This window comes from Cucurbita pepo, chromosome 9, assembly GCF_057944985.1.
Source record: "Cucurbita pepo subsp. pepo isolate OVF chromosome 9, ASM5794498v1, whole genome shotgun sequence".
NCBI lineage: Eukaryota > Viridiplantae > Streptophyta > Magnoliopsida > Cucurbitales > Cucurbitaceae > Cucurbita > Cucurbita pepo.
In genome coordinates this window covers 4,352,644-4,378,812 of record NC_141806.1, presented here as the reverse complement: position 1 = coordinate 4,378,812, position 26,169 = coordinate 4,352,644, and the positions used below count along the sequence as shown (strand labels likewise).

General features: G+C 39.8%; 6 non-coding genes across 6 annotated transcripts; 2 read left to right on the top strand and 4 right to left on the bottom strand.

The window, feature by feature from the left end:
- The first annotated feature begins 1,844 nt into the window (after positions 1-1,844).
- On the top strand, positions 1,845-1,916 carry TRNAK-UUU (transfer RNA lysine (anticodon UUU)). Its single transcript has one exon. It is a non-coding gene; the product is annotated as a tRNA-Lys (tRNA).
- Positions 1,917-6,254: 4,338 nt separating this feature from the next.
- Positions 6,255-6,326, top strand: TRNAK-UUU (transfer RNA lysine (anticodon UUU)). The gene has a single exon. It is a non-coding gene; the product is annotated as a tRNA-Lys (tRNA).
- A 10,599-nt stretch (positions 6,327-16,925) lies between these two features.
- TRNAH-GUG (transfer RNA histidin (anticodon GUG)) lies at positions 16,926-16,997 on the bottom strand. Its single transcript has one exon. It is a non-coding gene; the product is annotated as a tRNA-His (tRNA).
- An 89-nt stretch (positions 16,998-17,086) lies between these two features.
- On the bottom strand, positions 17,087-17,158 carry TRNAH-GUG (transfer RNA histidin (anticodon GUG)). Its single transcript has one exon. It is a non-coding gene; the product is annotated as a tRNA-His (tRNA).
- Positions 17,159-17,247: 89 nt separating this feature from the next.
- Positions 17,248-17,319, bottom strand: TRNAH-GUG (transfer RNA histidin (anticodon GUG)). Its single transcript has one exon. It is a non-coding gene; the product is annotated as a tRNA-His (tRNA).
- Positions 17,320-17,408: 89 nt separating this feature from the next.
- TRNAH-GUG (transfer RNA histidin (anticodon GUG)) lies at positions 17,409-17,480 on the bottom strand. Its single transcript has one exon. It is a non-coding gene; the product is annotated as a tRNA-His (tRNA).
- Positions 17,481-26,169: the final 8,689 nt, after the last annotated feature.

Below are 26,169 nucleotides of genomic sequence, written 5' to 3'. Positions count from 1 at the left end.
AACTTATAGACCTATATAGAAGCTTTAATAGCTAAGCAGTTCGATCGAACTTCCTTAAGCCAAGAGAAAAGCTCGTGCAAACCTATTAGAAATTGGATGCAATGAAAGCCTACCAGTAGGTTGCTTATTGGGTATTTTTATATTCACCCATTTTCCTTTTTTTTTTTTTCAAGTGGTCACAGGTTACCGGTCGAGGTGGGAGAGTGCTCAAGAGCTGCATTGTCACATAAGGATGTCGAACCAGGGAATCAGTTTAGTCTATATTTTCATGGGTTGTTGTTGTACTATTCTGTATTATGTTCCCATTTTTCGTTTTAAACTAACGTGAACAAAGTCGGTTATGTATTTTTTATTTTGAGAATGATGTTGTATGATTTTAACTCATGCGAAATTTTACCATTTTTTTTTTTTTTTTTTTTTTTTGTCTATTATTGCCTTGTCTTTTTAGTCATGATCCGAGATTTAAATCCTTGAAAATCGAGTTGTAACAGGTTCTGATATTGGCTGACATTTGTTTGTATTTGTAAACGAAAGCTTCCTTCAAATACAACTGAGTGATTGACTCATCATGTATCGTTAAGATCCTATCGGTAGTCTTTCTCTAGATCTTTTGATCTAGTCCTGTATCCTTAGACTCAATCAATGCCTCCACAACATTGGGGTTAGTCATCTTTCAATCCAACCCAAGCGGGTGATACTTACAGAAGTCCCTCAAGGATCTAGACTCTCTTGACATGCTGACATTGTCTTTGTCGTATCAGTTCCCCTCATTTGTAGTAGCAACATGAATCAGAAACTGCAGGGTCTCCATAGAGATCATCACCATATTCGAGGACAATAAGACCACCTACTCTCTAGGTTTCTCCCTACATGAGAACTCGTGTGTGGGATCAGACTCTATCAAAGCCCTTCGTCTGAAACCCCAATCGTGCTTTATCTCTCTCCGAGTGCTTGAAGCCATAATCTATCATAATGGAACAAAATATAAGAAGATATTCAAGCACAATCAAGCAATCTTAGCGTCACAAAAAAAAACATGCATCAATTTCAGGGGTACTAAGTGATGCTACTAGTTACTCATGCTCTAACTTACATATATGGTTGTGACAAGTTATCTTAGCTCAGTGATAGAGCGTGTGACTTTTAACCACATGGTTGCGGGTTTGATCCCCACAAATGGTGCTAAAAACTAAATAGATACAAAAGACCCAATGACTCTTTATCTCGAGAATAGTCTTGAAGACATATCAATATATACCAATCTAATACAAAATATGGGTATGACATAGAGTATATAAATATACCTAGTAACCTCAACTCATTTGTAGGCCTTCATCACATCCTTAACCTAACAAGACACATGGTTTACTCATCATCACTTTTTTCCTTACGCAACGAACTCTCTCTAACAAGTGGACACAACATGTGCTACCATAGCTGAAAAGAGCCCAATGACTCTTTATCTCGAGAATTGTCTCTGTCTTATCTCAGTGGTAGAGCATGTGACTATTAACCACGTAGTCGTGGGTTTTTTCAAAATAACTTAATGACTCCTCATCTCAAGACACCACGATTTACTCTCATCGTCACTTTTTTTCAACCTCAAATAACTCTCTCAGTGGGATAACATGTGCTTCCATTGCTGTGACAAGCCATCTTAGCTCAGTGGTAGAGCGCTAGGCTTTGCAGCTACAAACTATAAATAGTTGCAAAAGAACTCAATTACTAGTCTTTTAGAACATTGAGATCTACTCTCATCAATAAATATATATATATATATATATTTGCCTCAAATAACTCTCTCTAACAAGTGGGAAAAATATGTGCTACTATGGTTTGGACAAGCCATCTTAGCTCAGTGGTAGAGCGCGTGGCTTTTAACCACGTGGTCGTGGATTCGATCCCCACAAATGGCGCAGTTAGATTCTTGATTAAAATCTTTGTAAGTGGGGACAATATAGCTGAGGAGATGAATGTTTTGTGTTAGATTCTTGATTAATATTTATGTATTTTCAGGTTGTGGGCGTGGTCAAAACTTCTAATTCTTTCCAAGTTTTATATCATTTAGTAACTCATTCTGATTCAATATGTTAATATAGGTGAGGAGATGAATGTTTTGTGTTTGATTCTTGATTAATATTTATGTTTATATGTATAATTTCACTCATTTTAGTAGTACTATGCTCATATCTTCTCATGACATAATTGGAATTTGGAACAAAACTTGGTTGTTGGGAATTGAGCTCAGGTCTCCTTGAACACAACATGGATTTCTCACCACTAAACTACAACCACTTCAATATTTAGCCTTAAATCATTACTTCCATGATTAAGGATAACCAACAAACTTCAAATTTACTTCACTAAATGTGGTGGCTAGGATTCGAGCCCAAGTCTCCACGACCACAACGTGAAATTCTCACCACTAAACTACAACCACTTGGATATTTAGCCAATATTCATCACTTTCATAATTAAGGACAAACCAACAAACTTCTAATTTGATGGTTTGTAGCTAAAAAAAAAAATAGATGTGGCTACTAGGATTCGAGCTTAGATCTCCATGGCAACAACATAAAATTCTCACCACTAAACTACAGCCACTTGGATATAAGAGCCCATGTTTTTGAGTTATATTAACGTGGTTGAATGGTTTGTAGCCAAAAAGCAAATGGGTTGATAAACGGTTAAGCATAAACTAGTAAACCCTTTATTGTTTGCTTTAAAGTAACATCTAGTGACTCAATGATACTTTTAATTTTTAAGAAACCATCGTAATAAAATAAAAACCCTTTTTTTGTAATCTTCACTACTAAACTACTACATCTATTTAGATAGCAAGCCTCTAATTATCTCCACATTATATTGTTCGTTAAAATAAAAAATAATGAAAAAAACAAATGTGGTTGCTGAGGTTTTGAGCTCAGGTTTTAAACTACAAGCTTCCTTGTTAACAGGGTAAAATTCTCACCATTAAACTACAACTAAATTGATATCCCACCATTCATCATAATATAGTCTCTTGGGCTCATCTATCAACTCATCATTCAATACCAACGTTGATCTCATCCTCACGGTTCGCGATTAAGGATATGCTAGCAAGCCTCTAACTGTAACCATGTTATATCGTCCATATCATATATTAATAGATTACTATGAGAGTCTATCTTAACGGTTTAAGGTTAAGATAAGCTAGTAAACCATTTACCATTTTCTACATAGTAACATGATCGTATCATCTCGTAACTCGTGGACATAAAAAACAAATGTAACTGTTGGAATTTTAGCTCAAGTTTTTCCATTATTCATTAGAAGATCTTGTGGATCATCTGTCATCTCATCAGTTAATACCAATGTTGATCTTTATCTTGGCAATTCACAATTACGGATAAACTATCAAGCTTGTAATTGTCTCAACATTATTGTGTTCCTTTCATCGAACTGCAAGCCTATGACTTATTGTTTCTCTAGCCTTTTCTAGCCATTCATCATAATCTAGCTTCTTCGCGGAAGCATCATGGATGTCCTAACTTGGTCAAAGGGTGACATAGAGGTGACTTGGACATAGAGGTGACTTGGACTAAGAGTCTTGGAGGAGGTTATATGTCAGTTACTTGGAGTTAGATTGAAGAAGAGATATGGTTCTAACTTAAAAGAGGATGATGTGGCGACTTGGAGGACGCAACATGGAAGGTGACTATGAGAAAGAGATATGATGGTGACTTGGAGGAGTGTTGGAGGATCCAACATGACTAGGACTGGTAAGAGGTTGATGTGTGACTTAGAGAAGGAGATATTACGAAGGTGACTAAGAGGCGGTGACATATCGGTTACTTAGAGGATGCTTGGATGCTTGGGTGAAGAACATGACTATTAATTAGAGGAGGTGTATGCAGTAACTTTGAGGAGAGGCGGCAATGATAGTGCCTTAGAGGAAGATCATGTAGTGATGACATTTGTAATGTAATATCCCATTATTATTATTTGTTTCTTGAAAAATAAAAAATCCAGCGACGTTATTCATGTATAGGTAACGATTAGGGGTGATTTTAAACTTGTAGGTTGGAGGATTTTGAATGAATAACTCGTTTCAGGAGAGAAAAGGCGTGCTAGAAAAAGGAATACAAAACCCAACTCCGTAGTAGATTTTTTTTCTCAAAAGTAAGAGTACTTGGGTTCTTTTCCTGTCGATACTTCTTCTGATAACTTTAACTCCAAGGGTACGGCCGGCCCTCTATTGATCAAGTAGACTGCTATATTTACAGCATCAACCCAAAATGTCATTGGCAATCCACAATGAATTCTCATACTCCTTGCCGACTCATTCAATGTTCAGTCTATTCTTTCAACAATACCATTTTGTCTTGCTTTATCGGGAACTGCCCTTGTTAATCTAATTTTCTCAACTCCACAAAATGATTTGAATTATGACTTGTCGTACTCTCCTCTATTATCAGACCTCAGACATTTAATCTTCAAGCCGATCTGGTTTTCAACTTCAACTTTCCACTTCTTGAAGGTAGGAAACACATCTGACTTGTGTTTCAGAAAATAAATGCACATCTTACTGATGAAATCATTGATCAAGGTGACGTAGAACTTTGATCCACCAAGGGATGGAACTTGAGATGGTCCCCAAACATCTTTATGGACCATTTCTAACCACACTTTTTTCAGTTCTCGGGCAATCTTTGTGAAGCTAGCTCGTTTCTGTTTGCTCATAATACAGTTCTCATAAGGACTCATATCAACAGATTTCAGACCTTCTAAAACTTCTTTCGCAACTAGCATCTTCATTTCTTTGAAGCTCACATGTCCAAGTCTATTTTTCCATAGACTTGAATTTGAAGCACTCTTAGCAACAACAACCATGTTCATATACCCTGCAGTGGTGTATAAGTTTCCAGATTTTGTGCCACGTGCTACCACCATAGCACCCTTCAAAATCTTCCACCAACTCTTCCCAAAATCTGTTGCATAACTTGTGCTATCCAAAAGTGACATTTTTCTCCACAACTCCAACACATTATGTTTGGTCTATTATGAAAAAAATTCGGTTCTTTAATTTTGATCGACTTTTTTTCTGGCACTTCATTTACTTATCATTTGTGATTATGCTTCCTCTCAACTTCTCGTTTGCGAATACTTTCACTGGAGAAATACATCTCGGATTTCATCGAACTTCAATTTCTCAGATCCTCGAGAATTGTTGATTGTGGCAACAACTATATCCCATGACTCAGGTAAAGATGACATCAAAATCAATGCTTTAATTGCACTTTCGAAATTAATTTCCACGAAACTCAATTGGCTTACAATCATATTGAATTCATTTATATGATCTTCAAGAGATACACCTTTCAGACCTTTGAAAATTGAACAATTTCCGCATCAAATACACCTTGTTCATAGTCGACGTTTTTTCGTACATATTGACAGCGCCTTCAATAGATCTGACGTTTTCTTCTCCTTGATTATGTTGAATGTCACGTTTCTAGACAACGTCAACATGATCAATCTTGGGGCCTGATGATTCTTGAGCTTCCACTATTCTGTGGTCATGGTATCCGACTTCACCCTAATAGGGATTCGTGAAGATATTTATGGTACAATTAATCTTCAATTTGCATCTTCTAAAAATCGAATCGGATCCAGTAAACTTTTCAATTCCAATCTTTGAACTATGGGCATGATAAAGAGTATGTAAATATACCTAGTAAGCACAACTCATTTGAAGCCTTTCATCACATCCTTGATCTAGCAAGACACCAGGGTTTACTCATCATCACTTTTTTCTGCCTAAAAAAACTTTCTCTAACAAGTGGGGACAACATGTGCTACCATGGTTTTGATAAGCCGTCTTAGCTCAGTGGTAGAGTGCATGACTTTTAATCACGTGGTCGTGGACTCTTTGTCTCAAGAATAGTCTTTGATTGTGCTATAAATTAAAAATATCTTCAAAGAACCCTAAACTCTTTGTCTCGAGAATAGTCTTTGATTGTGCTATAAATTAAATATCTGCAAAGAACCCTAAAGTCTTTGTCTCGAGAATAGTCTTTAGGACATATCAATATATACGACCAACATACAAAATATGGGTATAAAAATATACCCAATAAACAATACTCATTTGTAGGCTCTCGCATCTTTAACCTATCAAAGATACCAAGGTTTACTCTCATCGTCACTTTTTTTCTGCCTTAAATAACTCTCTCTACCAAGTGAGGACAACACGTGCTACCATAATTTGACAAGCCATCTTAGCTCAGTGGTAGAGCGTGTGGCTTTTAACCATGTGGTCGTGGGTTCAATCCCCACAAATGGTGTTATAATTTAAATAGTTGCAAAAGTATCCAAGGAATGATTCTTTATCTTAAGATATATCAATATATACCAACCTAATACAAAATATGGGTATGATATATTGTTTATAAATATACCCAATAAGCAATATTGATCTATAACGGTTGTGGGTAGAGCGCAGCTACACATACTCATTTATAGGCTCTCATTGCATGGAAGACACCAACTTTGTCACTTTTTTCTGCCTCAAATAACTCTCTCTAACAAGTGGGGACCACATGTGCTAACATGGTTGTGACAAGCCATCTTAACTTATTAGTAGCGGTGCTATCATCTATAAGAGGTATCTTAGCTCAATGGTAGAGCGCGTAGCTTTTAACCATGTGGTCGTAGGTTTGATCCCCATAGTAGCTATAAAATTAAATTGCTACAAATTCTCATTATAGGCTCTCATTGCATCATTGGCCTATAGGACAATAAGCCATCATAACTTATTAGTAACAGGGTGCTAGCATCCTCCTCATCTATGACGAGTATCTTATCTTAGTGATAGAGCATGTCACAATCGCACTCTCGATGGCAGTGGACTTACGATTGTGCGACGTATGCTCAAGCCTCTGGCCTCGGTTTAAGAAGGAAGGTTTTAGAAAACGAGGACAGAGAGAGTAACAACGGATATGCAAGCAAAAAAAGACTAACATTTTGAGGCATTTCATATCTGGCAAGCTTGGACCTTCCTAGAAATACACTAGAATATGAGAAGACAAAGGGTTTGGCTTGTCATGGACCTTCCTAATTGGTTGACGTCTCTGTCAGCCGAGTACTTTCAAACCTAGCGATGTGGGTGGCGGCGGAGTCAAAATCTTCGGCGTGTTCCCAAGTTTCCTCTGTATGGAGATTCTTCCATTTGACAAGGAATTCGTGAATCTTCCGTACAAGTCTTCCTATCTTCCTAACCCTGTTGACTAGGATCTCCTCTATTTCTTTGATGTCTCTATGTTTCAGATCGATGCTCGGCCTAGTGATTACATTTCGCTGGTCGTCATCTGGGTCAGGGTGATAGGGCTTCAAGTTGCTCACATGAATTACTGGGTGGATTTTCATCCATGTAGGTAACACAACTCTGTAGGAAGTAGCCCCGATCTTTTTAAGGACTTAATTTGGGCCTTCATATTTTCAAACTATTCTTTGGTGCTTTCGACTGCAGAATCTGATCTGTTCTGGCCTCAACTTGATGAGGACTTTGAAGGGAATGAACTCTTCATCCAGGTAGCGGAAGCATTGGGAACCGTTTTGATTTTTATTAAGAATTAAAACAAAGCAATAAATAGAAGAGTAAGAACTCTACCTTTGTAGAAACCCTAGGTTGCAAGACTCATTCCAACATTGCAAAAGCTTTTCAACATTCCACGAGATCTTCCTTGCTATGACTCGAACACAAGGTCAAGGCTTGTGGGAGCCTCTTGAAAGAAAATCTCAAAGGGATCGGAGAAGAAGAGTTTCAAGAATTCTCTAGAGATGTACTTTCATTCTCGAGAGAAAGTGGGAGAGATTGATGTGTCTTTGGCTCAGCCCGAGAGTCCTATTTATAGGGACTCTCGGAGAATATTTGCCAACTAATATATTTGCATATTTAATATATTAGGATATTATACCTATATCCTAATATATATTTAATTAATTTGAATCTCATTCAAATTTCAAATATATTTTTATTTAATGTATCAAAATATATTAATTGATTTAATATTTAATTGTATCAAATAAAATAAATATATTTTTCCTTTTTAATATATATAATATATTAAATATTAATTTGAACCTTCAAATTATTATGTTTTTCTCCTTTATATTTAATATATCTAATATATTAAATATTAATTTGAATACTTCAAATTAAATATTAATTTGACATTTCAAATTAAATTTATTTTCTCCTTTATATTTAATATATCTAATATATTAAATATTAATTTGAACCCTTCAAATTTTCTTTCAAATAAATTTAACCTTTTAGTGTGATACTATGAGCCAGCAAGGGGACTTTATGGGCCTATAGATTATAAGCTTCAATGATACAAAATTAGTTAATTAAACTCTTTAATTAATCCATTTCTATTCATTAACTATAGGTCACTTCACTATAGACCTAGAGTTGCACTCTTATGCCCTCTAGGACAAGTTATGTCCATTGATATAATCATTACAAGCAAGTCAACTAGTTGTTCATAATTACAGCTGGGTCAAAAGTCAGTTTTACCCCTGTAATTACATCCTTCACCTTAAGTACCACTGATTCTCTAATGAACAATTTGTGTATGATCCAATTATTACCAAGTCCTTCTCGGGCCAATGAGAGGGTGGGGCCTCATTGTTCAAGTCCCGAAATCAGTACTTAAGAGAACAACTCATCTACTTTTCTTATATGGAAAGGAGTGAATTCCATCTCATTATATTATGTTCCCAACTCCCTATTTGATCAAGTCCCCCAAATAGTAGGCATATTGAATCGGCTAAAAGAGCTATTTTCACCCACGTAAATTAAAGGACAAGCCCTCACAGGCAGAAGTTCATAACTCACTCAGGATTAAGATTGAGTCGAATATGATCATCATGTGAAATATTAATCTTCTCAATTAACGAATTTATAAAGAGAGATTAAATATTTCTTGGTCTAGTCTCATACAAACTCATTGTATAGGATACCTCCACTTACATGTTTCCACATGAATGATTTGGATCAAATCTGTAACGATTACAAAGTGGGCCGTACCAATAGTGTTACCAGGATAAGGCACCCAACCTTATCCATATACTATAGACTCTTTAGGTTATTACTTGAACACGATCCTCTTTTATATCAACCACATATTGTTCAAGATTACATTAAGAACCTTGGATTTTCATATAATGGATAACAATTAAACCACAAATAAAATAATATAAATTATTTTTAAAAACTAAATAATTAATTACGAGGCTTTAGAGCATAAATCCCAACAGACTTGGTCTCCTACTCGAAATTGGAGGGGGCGACGCTTCTTGTCCGCCCACTTCTTCATATGCTAGGAAGCTTTCTCCAAGTATGCCCGGGCTATATCTGTTGTCTGCTTCCATTCTCTGGTGAAGTTTTGAGCTTGAGGGTTTTTTCCTGCATAAGGATGATCAATAATATGGGGCAAGGTTGGTTGTCATCCACTTACAATTTCGAAGGGGCTCTTTCTTGTAGACGAACTCGTTTGACAATTGAAATAGAATTGGGCGACATCTAGCAGTTGTATCTAGTTCTTCTAGCGAGCGTTGATGAAGTGATGTAAGTATTCTTCAAGCAAGCAGTTGAACCATTCCCCGTCTGTCCATCAGTTTGAGGATGATAGCTCGAGGAGAAGTTTAAAGTCGCTCCCAAGCATACAAATAACTCGGTCCAGAATGTGCCAATGAATCTACCATCCCTATCATTGATGATGCTCGACGGAATGCCCCATAACTTTACAATGTGTTTGAAAAATAGTTGGGCTGTTAGTTCAGCCGAGCATAATTTGGGAGTGGGAATGAACGTCTCATATTTTGAAAATCGGTCTACGATAACCAAGATGGCGTCATATTCTCTGACTTTTGGGAGGTGTGTTATGAAGTCCAGAGACACACTTTTCCAAAGGCCTTGTTGGCACGGGTAGAGGTTCCAAGAGTCCAGAGACTTTGGCTTTCTCAACTTTGTCCTGTTGGCAGATGAGGCACGTCTTGGTGTATTGCATGATGTCGTCCCGCATATTTGGCTAGAAGTACCCCTTTTTTATTAAGGCATATGTTCGTTGCCACCTAGGGTGTCCAGCACATAAAGTATCATGGCATTCCTGAATGAGCTTCTTCCTCAGTTTTCCTATTCTTGGAATGTATAATTTTTTTTTCCCTTTGTCATTAGAAGGTCTCCCTCGACCCAAAACTGTCGTGTCTTCCCAGCTTTGGCTAGTTCAACAACGGATTTGGCCGATGGGTCTTTATGTAAATGTTCTTTGATGATGTTGCGCATCGATCCATTGATCTTACTTGAGTGAATATGAACTAACATGCACAGGGCCGCATGTTCGCCCTTCCGACTCAGCGTGTTGGCTGCTTGGTTACTCTTTCCTGCCTTGTGTTCAAATTTGAAGTCAAATTTAGCCAACGACTCCTGCCACTAGGCTTGTTTTGCTGTCAATTTCGGTTGATCGAAGAAGTGGCAAATGGCGTTGTTATCCGTCTTCACTACAAATTGTGATCCCAAGAGGTATTGTCTCCAGACTCATAAGCAATGGACCACAACCAGCATTTCTTTTTCGGAGATAGTGTACCTCCTTTCAGCATCATTGAGCTTTTGACTTTCATAAGCGATGGGGTGAACTTCTTGAATAAGGACACCGCTTAGGGCAAAGTCGGAAGTATCTGTCTCTATTTCAAATGGTTTAGTGTCATCTACTAATTCGAGGACAGGACCCCTCGTTATGGTTGCCTTCAGATCTTCAAAGGCCATTTGACATTCATTTGACCACGACCAAGTGTGGTCTTTCTTCGAGAGTTCTATTAATGGGGCGGCTCATCGTGAAAACCCTTCGACGAACTGCCTTTAGTTGTTTGTCGATCCTAGGAATGATCACACATTGGATTATACGAAAGTAGGGATTTTCCACTCTTGGATAGCTTTTATCTTATCGCTATCCATACCGATCTGTCCACAACTGATGACATGTCCAAGGAAGTTGTTACATACTTGTGCGAATGCACATTTTCCTTTCTTGATGTACAACTGATTTTGCTGCAGCTTGTCAAACACTAGCTTCAAGTGCACCTTGTGTTCCTCTAGGGTTGTGTTGTATACAACTATGTCGTCGAGGTATACTATGACGAACTGATCCAAGTATACGTGAAAATCTTGGTTCATTAACATGCAAAACGTAGTTGGGGCGTTTGTCAAGCCAAAGGGCATTACCAGGAACTCAAAGGCCCCATATCTTGTTAAACACGTCGTCTTGGGCTCGTCCCCTTCGGCGATACTACTTGGTAGTACCCTGATCGTAAGTCCAACTTCGTGAAGTATTTGGACCCATGAAGCTAGTCAAACAAGTCGGATATTATCGGCAGTGGGTATTTGTTACGTACCATCACCTTGTTTAAGGCTCTATAATCTATGCACAGACGCGACGTCCCATCCTTCTTTTTCTGAAATAGTATGGGGGCTTCATAAGGTGCCTTTGTCGGGCGGATGAATCCTGCCGCCAACAACTCATCTAGTTGTTTCCTCAACTCGGCTAGCTTAGGGGGAGCCATCCGGTATGCATTCTTCGCTGGGGGTTTGCCCTGGGGAGGAGTTCAATTTCGTGATTGATGTCTCGACGGGGTGGTAATGTTTGTGGTAAGCTTTTTGGCTTATGTCAGCATAACTGTCTAGTACATCCTTGATTTCGCTTGGAATAGTTTCCTCAGTGGTCATTTCTTCCATCAGGGGTATAACCATAAATGTAGGTTCCTCTCATGCGAGTCCTCTTTTCAATTGTATGGTCAAGATCATTCTAAGATTACCTGGTTGCTTGATGCTTGCAAGTATTAATGTGGGGTTGTGGTCGGTGATCACCAAGCATTTTGCCAGTGGGATTGGGTTAACTTTGTGTTCTAGGAGGAAGTCCATCCTAAGTACCACGTCGAAGTCGTCCATGCGAACTACGACAAGGTTCATCTCCCTGACCAGGCCCCTAATTTTAAGGGAACTCTTTTGGAGACTCCCACAATAGGGAGGGCCTCGGAGTTGAAAGCTTTCATTTTTCCAGGGTCCTTTTCTATGGTGAGTCCCAATCTTCGTGCTTCTTGGTCGGTGATGAAGTTGTGGGTCGCACCTGAGTCTATCAAGGTGCTCTTGCTCGGTCGGGAGTTTATTATTGCATCTACGAACATGAGCTCTTTCTCCATTATCTCCTTTGTGTCGACCTTCCGTTGGAGGGCTGACAAGAATTTAAGCGCACCCATTCGGGGGTTGTCTTGATCTTCCCTCCTATCTGGCGTAGTCTCGACTCCGGTGTCGTTGCTCTCTTGAATGGACACTTGGAGTGCACTAAGAGAGGCCCGATGAGGACAGTAGGACAGTTTGTGGGGCCTTTACACAACAAACATTGAAAAGGTGCCATCAGGTAGTTCTTTTGAGGGTAAGGTCCTCGAGATGTCCCCGCTTGGTTATTTTGAAGAGGTCTATTTGTCCACCCACTTGGTCTGTCGTTACTTCCGTTTAGCCTATTGGGGCCTTCATTTCGATGACCTTATGGCTTATATGTTTTGCCCCCAGTGTTTGGGGCCTGTGTTGTTCTTCTTTGGAAACTCGCTTCGTTCCCAAAGTCTACGAGTCTCTCGGCGCTGGCGATTGCGGTAGCTAGGTCTTGAACTTTTTTCTCGTGTATTTTTGTTTTGGCCCATGGTTGTAATCCATTTATAATGAGAAATACCTTGTCTTTCTCTGACGTGCCCCTGATATTTAGCATCAGGGTCGAGAACTGTCTGACATAGTCCTTTATGCTTCCAGTTTGTTTTAGGGTTATTAGTTTTTCCCTTGCTATATATTCTATGTTTTCGGGGAAGAATGGGTCCTTCAACTCTCTCTTGTGGTCTTCACACGAGTCGATGGTGCACAATCCATTCTCGATGTCTTGCACCTTCGTAGACCGAAGTTTTGCATCGTCTATGAGATGCACTGAGGCTACTGTCACTTTTATGTCATCGGTACAAGCCGTTGTGGCTTTGAAGTACTGTTCGACATCAAAGATGAAGTTCTCCAACTTTTTGGCGTCCCGATTCCCTTTGAAGGGTCTAGGGTCTGGGAACCTCAGTTTGTTGGATCCTGTATGAGTTTGCCCAGCCGTGACGTTCACCATGGCTTTCATGGTCACCCCAATTGGGGTGTTCATCTCGGCCATCTTTTATTGGATGACATCGATCGTTGTTCTGAATTCGTCAGCTAATCCATTAAACAAACTCATCATGGTATTTTGTAGCTTGTCAAACTCTTCGCCACCAGATTGTCTTAAGCTACTCGTAGGAGCAACTCTTTCTTCAAATGAGACCACTCAAAATATTAGTTCTATGATTGGCAACCCATCCAGGTGGTTGCCCATTGCATGGATTTCTAAGACTTTTCCATTCAATTCCGTCACTCGTGCATCCAGGAACCAAATGGTGTCAAGGACTTCTTTGAGGAACAACATTTCCTCCTCTATTAAAGTAAGTCGGTCGGCTTGTGATTTGGGTGTCGATTTTGTTGTCGACATGGTTTCGGTCTTTGCTATGTCACGGAGCTAACAAAGCTCTGATACTACTTGTCACCATCGCACTCTTGATGGCAGCGGACTTGCAATTGTGCGGCACTCACTTTCCAACGACAAGTGAGCTAAGCCAATTCGTTCTTATGTCGCCTACGGCCAAGCGACGTATGTCGAGCCTCTGGCCTTGGTTTAAGAAGAAGGTTTTAGAAAACGAGAGCAGAGAGGGATTTTGAAAGAGACGTTATATATGCAAACAAGAGAGTAACAACAACGGCTCACAATATATAACTATTGGTAGAGAGAAGTTGACAACTAGTCATATCCCCCTATACATTTTGAGGCATTTCATGTCTGGCAGGCCTCGACATGATTTTTCCGAAAGTCATACTTCCTAGAAATACAAAAGTAAAACACTAGAACATGGAAAGACATAAAGGGTTTGGCTTGTCATGGACATGCGGCCATGGGCAACACGCCTTGAATGAGCATGACCATGATAGAGCGCGTAGCTTTTAACCACGTGGTCATGGGTTCGATCGCCATAGATGGCGCTTTAAATTAAATTACTACAAATACTCATGGTAGGCTCTCATTGCATCATTGGCCTAGCAAAGACACTACAATATACTCTCATCTCATGGACACTTTTTAATTAACTCTCTAACAAATGGGGACAACAGGTGCTGCTAGCATGCTCCTCATCTATTAGGGATTAGCTGACGAGCACATCTCATTGTCAAGAAGTTCCTTTAAGATGTTTTCTCAAGATTCATGCAAATTCAAAAAAGAAAGATGTGGTTGATTCTTCATTTTCAGGTACAAAGGGACATGGCGTCCACAAAAAGGAAAGTAAAGGTTGTGGCCGTGGTCGCAAACGTGGCAACCATACCTCACAAACCCATGACGATACAAATCCCTGGAAAGATAAGAGCATGATAAGTGTTACTCTTGTAAAAAGTACGAGTATATGCCTTAGAATATTGCAACAAGAAGTGCAATGAGGAGGAACCCCTTCGTAGATGGAGAAGACCAAGTGGAGACCAACGTTCGTCTCGTCTTGACAGCTCATGATTGAGGGATAAACCAGAAAACTTCTTATTCTTTCCATGTATCATCTGGTAACGCATTCTGATCCAATCCGAAAAGCAAAAAATAGAGGGTTAGATTGTAAACTCTATTCGAGTTCAATGTTTCTTTTGAGTTATGTTAATATGGTTGAATAGTTTCTTTTGGTTGGGCTGTGAACTCTATTCGAGGTGGAACAAGGACCATACCAAACCATTACAAATGTCATACCAGCGGTTGTAGCTAAAAGCAGAACAATGTTTCATGTTTGATCGTTTTATTTAAATTTATGTTTCTATGTTTCAACCTTATGTTATTGAGAATTAGAAAATAAAACTCAAAATGTTGGTGCATGGATTCAAGCCCAGGTTTCTACGGTCACAACAATGGAATGTTTCAACCTTATGTTATTGAGAATTAGAAAACAAATCTCAAAATGTTAGTGCATGTATTCAAGCCCAGGTCTCCACGATCACAACAACGTGGAATTCTCACCACTAAACTACAGTCACTTCGATATTTATCCCATCATTCTTCATAATTTACAACCCGTCATTCTTCATAATTTACAACTAATCATTAGAAACACATGTCTAGTCACTTCGACATTCTTCATAATTTACAACTAATCATTAGAAACACATGTCTAATCCAATAAGAAAATAGAGGTGGAACAAGGACCATACAACTAATCATTAGAAACACATGTCTAATCCAATAAGAAAATAGAGGTGGAACAAGGACCATACCAGACCAATTAAACTACAACCACTCTATTTAAAACAATGTCACATGTGTGGCTATTAAGATTTGAGCCTAGGTCTCCACAGCCACAACCTAGAATTCTCACTATTAAACTACAACCACAGCCACAACCTAGAATTCTCACTATTAAACTACAACCAATTCAATATGAGCCCAGGTCTCCACAGCCACAACCTAGAATTCTCACTATTAAACTACAACCAATTCAATATTTAACTCATCATTTTTCATAATCTACAACTAATCATTAGAAAAGCATGTGTCTAATCCAATCAGAAAAATAGAAGGTTGAGTTGTGAACTCTATTAGAGGTAGAACACGGATGTCTATGATGTGGCTGGCTGGGATTCGAGCCCAGGTCATTCTCACCACTAAACTACAACCACTTGGATGTTTAGTCATCATTCATCGCTTTCATGAACAAGGATAAAAAAAAAAAAAAAAAAAAAAAAAAAAAAAAAAAAAAAAAAAAGAAAAAACTTTTATCATGGATTGTAGTTCACGAGTTTGTTCATGGTTAGTAGCTAAAAAAAGGTTCCTAGCTAAAAAAAGCAAATGTGGCTATTGGTATTTATGTTTAGTCTATCATTCATCATGGATTGTATATACAAGGTGGAATTCTCACCAATAAACTACAACCACTTGGATATTTAGCTTTATTTGCTCATGAGTTATGTTAATATACTTAATGGTTCGTAGCTAAAAAAAGTCAATATGGCTGTTGGGATTCAAGCCCAGGTCTCCACGGCAACAACATGGAATTCTCACCACTAAACTACAGCCACTTGGATATTTAGCCAACATTCATCAATTTCATGATTAAGGAGAAACAAAAAAACTTCTAATTTGCTTCACCAATTTGTTCATAAAAGCTCTAGTGATTTTGAGTTATGTTAATATGCTTCAATGGTTCGTAGCTAAAAAAAAGTAGATGTCGTTGCTGAGATTCAAGCCAAGGTCACCACGGCCACAATGTGGAATTCTCACCACTAAACTACAGCCACTTGGATATTTAGCCAACATTCATCAATTTCATGATTAAGGATAAATAAAAAAACTTCTAATTTGCTTCACCAGTTTGTTAAAAAAAGCTCGTAGTGGTTTTGAGTTATGTTAATATGCTTCAATGGTTCGTAGCTAAAAAAAGTAGATGTGGTTGCTAGGATTCAAGCCCAGGTCTCCACGTGAAATTCTCACCACTAAACTACAGCCACTTGGATATCTACCCAACATTCATCACTTTCATGCTTATGGGTAAACAAAAAAAACTTCTAATTTGCTTCACCAGTTTGTTCATAAATGATTTTGAGTTATAATATGCTTCGATTGTTCGTAGCTTAAAAAAAGTAGATGTGGCTGCTGGGATTCAAGCCCAGGTCTCCACGACCACAATGTGGAATTCTCACCACTAAACTACAGCCACTTGGATATTTAGCTGATATTCATCACTTTTATGATTAAGGATAAACCAACAAACTTCAAATTTGCTCGTTGGTAGCTATAAAAAGTAAATGTGGCTGCTGGGATTCAAGCCCAGGTCTCCACGGCCACAACGTGGAATTCTCACCACTAAACTACAGCCACTCTGATATTTAATTGACATTCATCACTTTCATGATTAAGGATAAACCAACAAACTTCAAATTTGCTCGTTGGTAGCTATAAAAAGTTGATGTGGCTGCTGGGATTCGAGCCCAGGTCTCCACGGCCACAACGTGGAATTCTCACCACTAAACTACAACCACTTTGATATTTAGCTGACATTCATCACTTTCATGATTAAGGATAAACCAACAAACTTCAAATTTGCTCGTTGGTAGCTATAAAAAGTAGATGTGGCTGCTGGGATTCGAGCCCAGGTCTCCACGGCCACAACGTGGAATTCTCACCACTAAACTACAGCCACTCTAATATTTAGCCGACATTCATCACTTTCATGATTAAGGATAAACCAACAAACTTCAAATTTGCTCGTTGGTAGCTATAAAAAGTTGATGTGGCTGCTGGGATTCGAGCCCAGGTCTCCACGGCCACAACGTGGAATTCTCACCACTAAACTACAGCCACTCTAATATTTAGCCGACATTCATCACTTTCATGATTAAGGATAAACCAACAAACTTCAAATTTGCTCGTTGGTAGCTATAAAAAGTTGATGTGGCTGCTGGGATTCGAGCCCAAGTCTCCACAGCCACAACGTGGAATTCTCACCACTAAACTACAGCCACTCTGATATTTAGCCGACATTCATCACTTTCATGATCAAGGATAAACCAACAAACTTCAAATTTGCTCGTTGGTAGCTATAAAAAGTAGATGTGGCTGCTGGGATTCAAGCCCAGGTCTCCACGGCCACAACGTGGAATTCTCACCACTAAACTACAACCAGTTGGATGTTTAGTCCACATTCATCACTTTCATGATTAAGGATAAACCAACAAACTTTAAATTTGCTCGTTGGTAGCTATAAAAAGTAGATGTGGCTGCTGCTGGGATTCAAGCCCAGGTCTCCACGGCCACAATGTAGAATTCTCACCACTAAACTACAACCACTTGGATGTCTAGCCAACATTCATTATTGATACGCTTTAATCGTTTGTAGCTTTAAAAAAAAGTAGATGCAGTTGTTGGGATTCGAGCCTAGGTCTCCACAGCCACAAAGTGGAACTCTCACCCCTAAACTACAACCACTTGGATATCCAGGCAACATTCATCACTTTCATACTTATGGGTAAACAAAAAAAAGTTCTAATTTGCTTCACTAGTTTGTTCATAAAAGCTCGTAGTGATTTTGAGTTATGTTAATATGCATCGATGGTTCGTAGCTTAAAAAAGTAAATGTGGCTACTGGGATTCGAGCCCAGGTCTCCACGGCCACAACATGAAATTCTCACCACTAAACTACAACCACTTGGATATTTAGCAAACTTCTATTTTGCTTCACCAGGTTGTTCATAAAAGGTCGAGCCCAGGTCTCCATGGCCACAACGTGGAATTCTCACCACTAAACTACAACCACTTGGATATTTAGTGAACATTCATCACTTTCATGATTAAGGGTAAACAAAAAAACTTCTATTTTGCTTCACTAGTTTGTTCATAAAAGCTCGTGTAAATTTGTGTTATGTTAATAGGCTTCAATGGTTTGTAGCTTAAAAAAAGTAGATGTGGCTGATGGGATTCAAGTCCAGATCTCCACGGCTACAACGTTGAATTCTCACCACTAAACTACAGCCACTTTGATATCTAGCCAACATTCATCACTTTCATGCTTTAGGGTAAACAAAAAAAACTAGTAATTTGCTTCACCAGTTTGTTCATAAAAGCTCGTAGTGATTTTGAGTTATGTTAATATGCTTCACTGGTTCGTAGCTTATATAAAAAGTAGATGTGGTTGTTGGGATTCGAGCCCAGGTCTCCATAGCCACAACGTGGAATTCTCACCACTAAACTAAAACCACTTGGATATTTAGCAAACATTCATCACTTTCATGATTAAGGCTAAACAAAAAAACTTCTATATTGCTTCACCAGGTTGTTCATAAAAGCTCGTGTAATTTTAGTTATGTTGATACGCTTCAATGGTTCGTAGCTTAAAAAAAGAAGATGTGGCTGTTCGGATTCGAACCCAGGTTTCCACGGCCACAACATGGAATTCTCACCACTAAGCTACAGCCGCTTGGATATCTAGCCAACATTCATCACTTTCATGCTTATGGGTAAACAAAAAAAACTTCTAATTTGCTTCACCAGTTTGTTCATAAAAGCTCGTAGTGATTTTGAGTTATGTTAATATGCTTCAATGGTTCGTAGCTTAAAAAAAGTAGATGTGGCTGCTGGGATTCAAGCCCAAGTCTCCAAAACCACAACGTGGAATTCTCACCACTAAACTACAGCCACTTAGATATTTGGTAACATTCATCAATTTCATGATTAAGGATAAACAAAAAAAAAACTTCTTATTTGCTTCACCAGTTTGTTCATAAAAAGCTCGTAGTGGTTTTGAGTTATGTTAATACGCTTTATTGGTTTGTAGCCAGCCACAATGTGGAATTCTCACCACTATACAAGCGGCGATGTCGCACTCCTCGACGCCGCCGCTGAGTGTCGGCGTCTCCATCACCGCCACCAAGAGGTCGGCGCCGCGAAGACGGAAGTCGAGTTGTCATCGAGGGAGTAATTAAGGAGACGACCGCCTCTGTGCAGTACCCGATGCGCGTCAAGCTACAGGCACAAGTGTTGTGGCACACCGTCGAGCCGGAGAAAAGAGAAACGATCGAGTATCAGGAGGATTGGCTGGCGTTCTCTGCCATACTGCGGTCTGTGCGTCTAGAGATTCTAGCCTCTCTATCCACCAAGCGCACCGCGCAATCGGCCCGGGAGGGGATCAAGTCTCGCTGGGTTTATGTGTAGCGAGTGCCAGAGTCCAAAATCGAGCAGTCCAACATCGAGAAATTGTGGAACCAGTTCTCGGAGATCCGCTTTAAGGACGGTAAACTGAGGCAAATTGTCTTCCCGCCAACTCCGGCGAGAGCAATGGGACCAACAACGGCAAAGGCGGGAAAAGAAGGAGATCAAAAGAAGGAGGAGATGGTGCACTGCGATGAGCTCGGCATGTATGGGTGGTGGAGCGCCAAAATCAGACCATCATCGGGTCGGCAAGGTCACTACTGATAACGGTTGGGATGCCCGGAAGGTTCTGGAGAAAGGCGATCATGACGGCATCTATCTCCTCAATCGGTCGCCAATGAGAAGCCTTGACGGGAAGACGCCACATGAGGCCAGGTACAACAAGAAGCCAGCGTTACATCATCTCCGAGTATTCGGTTGTGTCACATACATGAAGATCACGTGTCCCCACCTCGATAAGCTCGATCCTAGGGGCTAAAGGTTTTCTTCATCGGCTACGAACCCGGGAGCAAGGTGTACAGCTCTATGATCCTACTGGGGGGTGAGCTCACGTGTCGCACGACGTCATCTTCGACGAGAACACCTTCTGGCAGTGGAACGACGTGACCAAGGCAGACCAAAATACAAATCAATTCATGGTGGAGTACCTCGTCACCGAGCCAGGAGAAGGAGGAGCACAGCGTCAGGCATTGTCACCATCTTAGCAGCTGCACTGGGAACGCCTATGCCAACACCAATCACAACTCCTGCTACGCCCACTAAACTAGTGTAGTTCGCAACACCACATACGACAGACTCGACGTTGAATGCCGATCACGATGATGGTCTGGCGGCCAGATACCAGAGGATTGAAGACCTACTGGGAGGAGGTGAACCACCAAGACTGGCGACGTGCGAGCCTGAAGAAGAAGTGGCTGAACTGCATGCCATCTGCGCGATGAGCCAAACTTCTTCGCCGAAGCAGGAAGGAACCCGTGCTGACTGAAGGCAATGTAAGAAGAGATAATGTCCATCACAAAGAACAAGATGTGGAGTCTGGAGAACATGCCATCAAAACACGAGCCATAGGGCTCAAATGGGTATTCAAACTAAAGCGAAACGAAGAGGGAGAAGTTGAAGCACAGGGCCCGTCTAGTGGCGAAGGGCTACGTCTAGAAGCAAGGAGTAGACTTCGAAGAGATAGTCACGCCAATGGCAAGGTTGGAATTCGTCCGCCTGTTGCTGGCAATCGCGGCACATTGCTCTTGGTTGGTCCACCACATGGGCGGAAAGTCCGCTTTCCTCAACGGAGAGCTCATGGAGACCGTCTATGTCTAACAACCACTTGGATTCATGGAAAATGACAACTCCAGCAAGGTTCTGCGCTTGCACAAGGCATTCTATCGGCTTTGGCAACTCCAGCAAGGTACTGGAACGCGAAGCTCGACAGTACCCTGTTGTCGCTGAAGTTCAAGCGATGTGCCACTGAGCATGGCATGTACACGCACGGCCACTGCGAGTAGCGGCAGATTGTGGGAGTGTACGTCGACAACCTCATAATTACTGAAGGCGACATGGAAGTTTTTGGAAGATTCAAGAGGGAGATGTCAAAGAACTTCAGGATGAGCGATCTCGACGTGCTCAGCTCTACCTCGACATCAAAGTACAATAGAGTACTGTCGGCATCACCATCTACTAAAGTGCGTATGCGAAGAAGCTGTTGGACACAGCTGGGCTAGTGGACAGTAACCCTACAAGGACATTAATAGTGGCCTGGCTCCAGCTAAGTAAGGTCGGCACTACGACGGCAGTCGACGCCACTAATTACCACAACATTGACTCCAGCTAAGTAAGGTCGGCACTACGATGGCAATCGATGCCACTAATTAGCACAGCATTTTTGGGAGCCTGCGCTATCTGATAAACACACGCCCTGACCTCGCTTATTCAGTTGGATACGTAAGTAGGTTTATGGAAGCACCTAGGGAGGAGCATCTTGTGGCTGTCAAGCGCATCCTGTGCTATATGGCTGGAACCAGAGGCTGGGGTGTGAAATACTGTGCAAGGAGAGGAAAGTAGAAGCTAGAGCTGGTCGGCTACAGTGATAGTGACATGGCGGGTGACGTTAATGATCGTAAGAGCACCACCAGAATGATTCATTTCCTCTTAGACGGTGCGATTTGCTAGCAATCAACTAAACAAAAGGTAGTTACTTTGTCTTCTTACAAAGAAAAGTACATCGCCGCTTCGAAGGCAACAACACATGGGGTCTAGCTAGCGCGGCTGATGGAAGAACTCATCGGAAGAGAAGGCTATCCATCAATGCTTTATGTCGACAACAAAGCTACAATCTCCCTGATAAAAAATCCAGTTTTGCACGACCGGAGCAAACACATAGAGATCAGGTTCCATTACATCGGGAGTGTGCAGATCGGGAACTTAAGAGGATTGACTTCATCTGAACAGAGGAATAGCTTGGAGACATCTTCACCAAGTCTCTAGACGGGTAAAATTTGAGAAACTTCGTTCAAAGATCAAAGTTCAAATGGTAAGGTAGATATCCAGAGGTTCTAAGTAGATTTTTAGCTAGCCACTTGGGCAATCTTTAGGCGCAAGATTCGTTTTGTTTGGGCAATCTGGCGCAAGATTTGTTTGTTGGCCATGCGCAAGATTTGTTTTGTTGGCCACTTTGGCCATTTTATCTTCAAGCGTAAGATTTGTTTGTTGGTGTCAAGATTTGTTGGCCACTTTGGCCATTTATCTTCGGGCGCAAATTTGTTTGTTGGCGTCAAGATTTGTTGGCCACTTCAGCCATTGTGCAATTTTATCTCTAAGAGCAAGATTTGTATTGTTGGCCGTCAAGATTTGATAGCCACTTCGACCATTTTATCTTCAGGCGCAAGATTTGTTTGTTGGCATCAAGATTTGTTGGCCACTTCAAGCCATTGTGCAATTTTATCTCTAGGAGCAAGATTTGTTTCTTGGTCGTCTTTAGGCGCAAGATTAAGATTTGTTGGCCACTTCGACCATTTTATCTTGCGCAAGATTTGTTTGTTGGCCGTCAAGATTTATTGGTCATTTCCGCTATTGCTCAATTTTATCTCTTGGCGCAAGATTTGTTTGTTGGCCGGCCATTTTATCTTTAGGTGCAGGATTTATTTGTTGGCCGGCCATTTTATCCTTAGGCGCAAGATTTGTTTGTTGGCAGTCAAGATTTGTTGGCCACTTCGACCATTACACAATTTTATCTCTAGCTCCTCGGAGAAAGCATCATAGATGTACTTGGTCAAGGGGTGACATAGAGGTGACTTGGAGAGGCAACATGGTAATGACTATGAGGCTTGGAGGAGGTCATATGTCGGTCACTTGGAGGAGGATTGAAGAAGAGACATGGTTCTAACTTAAAAGAGGTTGATGTGGTGACTTCGAGGACGCGACATGGAGGCGACTATGAGAAAGAGATACGATGGTGACTTGGAGGAGCATTGGAGGATCCAACATGACTCTGACTTAAGAGGTTGATGTGATAATATGACTGGGACTTGTAAGAGGTTGATGCATGATTTGGAGATGGAGATATTACGAAGGTGACTAGAAGGAGGTGACATGTCAGTTACTTAGAGGATGCTTGGGGGAGGAACATGACTATGAATTAGAGAAAAGGCTGGCTAGAAAAGGGAACACAAAACCCAACATCCTAGTAGATTTTTTTTCTCAAAATTCGTTGATACACAATGAGCATTTTTTGCTCGATTTTTTTAGGGTTTGATTCAGAGGATTTAAGAGTCTTGGGGCGTCAATTCAAAGGAAAATCACTAAATTAAGTTTTGCCCCATTATGATACTCGAAACCTAGTTTTTCTCATCTTAAATTATGTTCATTAGTTGATGATTTTGAGTGTTCTTTGTTCTAATCAACTCATCTTCATTGTAACTCTTGATTCATGGAAGAAATTTAATCGATTCATTATGAAAGCCTCCTCACTACAACTAATTGTGAAAACGGGAAAGAAACTTGAATGGTGCTTACCTTTTCTCTTATTCTAGAACTTATTTAGAAAATTTAGAGAAATTTACAGTGGAAACAGAGCAAATTTTGGTGGAAAATTGAGCATTTCTCAACATGAAATCTAATAGGATGAGTATTTAAACTATTAAATGGTTGGTGAATTTTTTGACGGAAAATCTTATTATATATAGAAGTTTAATGGCGCCGGATCGTGATCGTATATTATTTTTTTGAATTCAAAATCTGCTGTTAATCTTTTAGAAGAAAAAGTTGGAGTCACTCTTCAAGTGCTTTTAACATAGATAGTGATCAAATAACACCTCCATACGATTTTCTTCCAAAAAAATTCTTAAAACCCTCCTTCCAATCCCTCGGGATTTTCATTCATTCCTTCAATTACTAGATTTTCTTTCCTTCCTTTCAATTGGTATCAGAATGAAGTTTGATCCTCGGACCTATGGGTTATGGGCTTGTTAGAATCGTACAATAACACACACTCGATCAAGATGAACACAAACAACAATAGAGACAAAATGCAAGGAGGAATATTGGCTAAAGGTTTATATTGATAACTATGTACACCAAGAGAGAATACACACCGTCTCATGGGTATATATATGGTTTCTGTTTACTATATATATATAGTTTTTAAAGATATCACATCTATTATATATAAATATATATCCTATATTTCTTTACTGACTTTTTACTATAAATAGTCATTTACTCTATATTTTCCACATATAGTTTTACTAACAATAACATTTGAATAATTTATAAATAGACAGTAGTCTCCATATCCAAAATAAATAGACAGTAGTCTCCATATCCAAAAATTCTCCCATTGAATAATGTATAAATAGACAGCAGACTCCATATCCCAAAATTCTCCCATTGAGACGGATCTAGTCAACCAAGTATTTCATTCTCAAACGACGATCAACATCTTCACTGCACCATACTAATTGAGGCTTTGCACAACTTCAATGTTCCAACATCAACCCAACATGTTTGTTAGATTCTTTTCACCCTCTATCTTCTCCAAACATATCATCATCTTTTACTTACGTGTGAGTGAAATGGTATCGTCTTCTGTATTTTTTCTTTGAATGATAGACTAGACTCCTCACCAATTGTATGACACTTTAAATATATATGCATAAACATTTTCTAGTGCTGCTTCTTGCCCAATTCTTCTAGATAGTCTGTCATCCATATCATCTCCTTTCTAGCTTCAACTATTGCTATGTTCTTAGCCTCAGTAGATGAGAGAGAAACGCATTTCTAAAGCCTAGACATCTCATCATCCATGGCTTGCTCCCACTTGGTTGTATTCTCTGACTGAAGAGCATCACCAAGGGACTCTAGTTCCCATTCATCAGCCAGCAACAAATGTATGAAGGTAATACCTATCTTCGTACTCTGATAGCTCTGGATGATCTTCTCAACACCTGCTCAGGAGTCACTTGATTCGCCTCTGGTTCCTTAGCAACAGTCTTAGAAGTTTCTAGAGTATCTACTCATCACTAGGTGAATCTTTCAATAACTAAACCTCAACTCTCACTTACTTCGTTGTCTTGGAATCTTTCTTCTCTTTATCCTTATACATGACATTTTCATGAAAGGTCAAGTCATAATGTCTCATAACATTCTGTTCTTGTGATCCCAAAACCTATTTTCGAACATGTCAGGCTCATAGCCTATGAAGTAGCACTTCACAGCCTCAACGTCAAGTTTGTCATTCTTCTCTGGATCAATACGAACATACGCAATACAACCAAAAGTTCTCAAGTGAGAGTACTTGAGTTCTTTTCCTGTCCATACTTCTTCTAGCAACTTGAACTCCAAGGGTACTGACGGCCCTCATTGATCAAGTAGACTGTTATATTTACGGCTCAACCCAAAATATCTTTGGCAATCTAGAATGAATTCTCATACTCCTTGCCGACTCATTCAATGTTCAGTTTATTCTTTCAACAACACTATTTTGTCTTGTTTTACCGGGAACTGCCCTTGTTAATCTAATTCCCTCAATTGCACAAAATGCTTTGAATTATGACTTGTCGTACTCTCCTCTATTGTCATACCTCAGACATATAATCTTCAAGCCGATTTGATTTTCAACTTCAACTTTCCACTTCTTGAAGGTAGCAAACACATCTGACTTATGTTTCAGGAAATAAATCCACACTTGACTGCTAAAATCATTAATCAAGGTGACGTAGAATTTTGATCCGCCAAGGGATGGAACTGGAGATGGTCCCCAAATATCTGTATGGATCATTTCCAACCACACTTTCTTCAATTCTCTGGCAATCTTTCTGAAGCTAGCTCGTTTCTATTTGTTCATAATGCAGTT